At 41.8% G+C, this 3,074-nt stretch overlaps 2 protein-coding genes across 2 annotated transcripts in view; both read left to right on the forward strand.

Moving 5' to 3' along the window:
* The window catches only part of LOC113217635 (neurobeachin-like protein 1), a 346,454-nt gene that overhangs the window by 303,949 nt on the left and 39,431 nt on the right, over positions 1–3,074 (forward strand).
* The window catches only part of LOC127748802 (cuticle protein 7-like), a 120,923-nt gene that overhangs the window by 101,786 nt on the left and 16,063 nt on the right, over positions 1–3,074 (forward strand). The window lies entirely within an intron of this gene.

The raw sequence follows: 3,074 nt of genomic DNA on the forward strand, positions 1-3,074 counted from the left end.
GTATTGAGCGAAAAGTTACAGCAACCCTAGTCGGCAAAGCAGCCCCCATTTACTTTCGGGAGGCATTTGGGATGATCCTATGCGAATCCCTCACACTTACTACTGGGACGTCCCAGAAGTATACATGCCAGAGGAAATTAAGTGTAATAACTCAAACCTTTCATTGAAATTTGAAAACTTCTCCAAAATATGTATTTTTGGATAGAAAAAAGATTGTTTTTTCTAAACACTTGGATGTAGAAGATTCCGAAGATTCAAACAACTGACAGTTGCTTTCCTTAGTGTCGAGTTCCTCTCGCGCAATAAACGCATCGTGACGGGGGTGGGGCTGACATTATCCTGCTTGTTTCATTTCGGCAAGCGGGCGGTCGGGTGGTCCCGGGTCGGTCCCGGGCTCGGCTGGGTGGGACGTCAACGCAGCGACCCTGCCTTAGGAGGGGCACGACTGGCCAGCGCTTTGCATACGGTCCAAGATATATGAAAAAAAAATGGCGCAGTGATATTCGTGTATTCGTCGCTGGGGTCATTTTTCACTCTCACGAATTAATTATTAAGTTGAATGAAACAGTTAATTTTATTCAATTATCCATAATTAAACCAATCAATATATTTTATTTTAATCAATTTCCCCATTGTCTCTGGAAAAAAATGAGCTTTAAAATGCCTTTAGAGGCCTGAGTGAAAGAGTGCCTGTACAAATGCGAAACTGGCCCAACGTGCTATTTTGGGAACTTTTAGTCCTTGTAATAACCATAGGGTCTGGTAAAACACTTTAAACTTGCCAATATTTTTCATTCAAAGACGCCAATATTTGGCGTTCTAAAGAAGAACGCCAACTAGTTTACAGTGAGGGCTTATTTTCTTAAAGGTGTCTTTACCTTTGTGTTCTAACTATCTGCGTGCGAAATTTCGGTGAAAATTGCACATTTTGGCCATAATGCGGCCCTTGTCATTTTCCACGATCATGTTTTCTTGTCGTATCGACCTATCCTTCTCACTCGACACTGACCCTCTGTAGACTCAGTGTGACGGGTTGGCACGCCGTGGCACCGTTTGCCGTGCTCCCGTCGTCACGCTAGCGACGCCTCTGGACCCCCACGATGCTCCGCCAAACGACGCATTGTTCCAAGCTTATCGATTTTAGCATGCTGACTCGCTAGTTTCGTTACCTATCGCTGTATTTTTTTAACTTATATATTTTCGAATAAGGACTTATTTCTTTAAACCTGTGTATTGATCTTCACTGAATAAATGCTAATCGAAGTGGGTGCGCAGTTCCTAAATGTATTTAAAGTATTATCTTACACAGATCATAATACATTTTCTGATAGACATGTACACATGTACACTTAGTGTCTCTAAAAAGGAACGAAACTACCATGAGACATTAACATTGCGTGCCGGTTAATCGTTTTCGTTCATTTAAGGAGACATTGAAGTCTGAAATCGTTCGTTCTGCTAAGTTTTGTAATTAATGTTTTTGTAATAGTGTTTTTTGAAAGTTATGTCTTACACTCTACAAGTCTTCCAAATAAACGCTTTGTTACTTACGATGAAGTTTGAATAATGTAAATAATACATAAAGGATTTATTCGTAATACTACAACTGGATCCGTTGGTGTATCGAATTATATTTTGAAGAAATGTAATTGTATATTACAAACAAGTTGCGTGTTTGTGACTACAGACACAAAAATTGTTTTCCTCGCGGCTAGAGACAGGCAGTTTATTTCGAACTCATACTGTTTTACAAATCAATGTTGCTTATGATGGAGGTTCAAAGTTCGCCGTAACGTACCAACTGCTCCTTCGTAATATTTTTATACGGTGTAAATATGGACTTCGTTTTTGCGTGGACGACGTCCACGACAACGCCCTCTCCTCCAATTCTTCCTCCCCTCCCTGCGTCACCGCTTCTCCACTTCATCCTCCCTCTCCCCACTCTCCCCCTCTGGTGAAGAGGGCAGGGATTGGGAGAAGGGGGGTGGGAGCAGAATATCCCTGATGATCAACCCTGGGGCCACCTCACTCTTGTATATAACGGAGGGTCACGAGCCATGGGAATCTAGTTTCAGTTTTGGGTCTAAGAGCAGAGCAGCAGCAGCAGCAGCAGCACACAGCAGCGACAAACATGGCAGTTAACGCTCAGGTATGACTTTTGGGTCCTGGACTTGTGCGACTTTGTTTAATGGATAATCAATTTATCACCAAAATTGTGTTTACACGTGTTCTATGGCCCTTGTCACATGAAACTAACGATCAACTGACGGGCAACCATCTGCCGACCAACTGGCGATCGATAGTTTAATGTTCGAGGGGTCCTCCACTTCCAAAATAGGTGTAGAACGAGTTGGTGAGTTGACGAGTTGCCGCTTGTAGGGCATGAGTTGGAATCAATTTTGAGAGAGTTTTGCGCTATTTTTCGCAAATTTAGCGCGACTTTTCACAAATTTTTGCGAGTTTTTGCCAGTCTTTTTGCGATTTTTCGCGAGTTTTTGCGAGTTTGGCGGAAGTTTGACGTGAGTTTGGTGCGGGCAACTGTACAACGAGTTGGCTAGTGGGGGACCCCTCGTAAATGTTACAAGGGTTAGTAATGAAAACTACTTAAGAAAGGTTATTCTAGTGCGTAACTATGTCTTAAATTTGGTTGACAAAATACCTAAAAGAAAATTTGTGCAAGTCCAAAAAATTTAATACACTGGTAATCTGATTTTATATATTGGTCGTTTGTTAACGTTTGTAGAAAAACAGATATTTTCCCTTTTCTCAACTTACACAAGTAACTTGGAGTACTCACCGTATAATTCATGGTATTCTTATAAGAAGTTTGAAGCGCTAGGAAGAGTCGGTGGTCTAGGATATAAATTTTCTGAAGACGCCAAACGATAGGTGCATCGTTTGCCGATTTCGGTAAAATGGTATCTTGAGCCTCCGATATTTCCTGCAACTGAGTCTTTCTTAGCAGCCCCAGGAAGGTATCGATATTTGTTCTTCCAGTACGTGTGTCGATAATTTCGCTCATGACAAAAAGCTTACTATAAGGCTGCCACCCACTTGCATTGACTTGGGATGAC

This window comes from Frankliniella occidentalis, unplaced genomic scaffold, assembly GCF_000697945.3.
Source record: "Frankliniella occidentalis isolate FOCC.00 unplaced genomic scaffold, Focc_3.1 Scaffold13, whole genome shotgun sequence".
Taxonomy (NCBI): domain Eukaryota; kingdom Metazoa; phylum Arthropoda; class Insecta; order Thysanoptera; family Thripidae; genus Frankliniella; species Frankliniella occidentalis.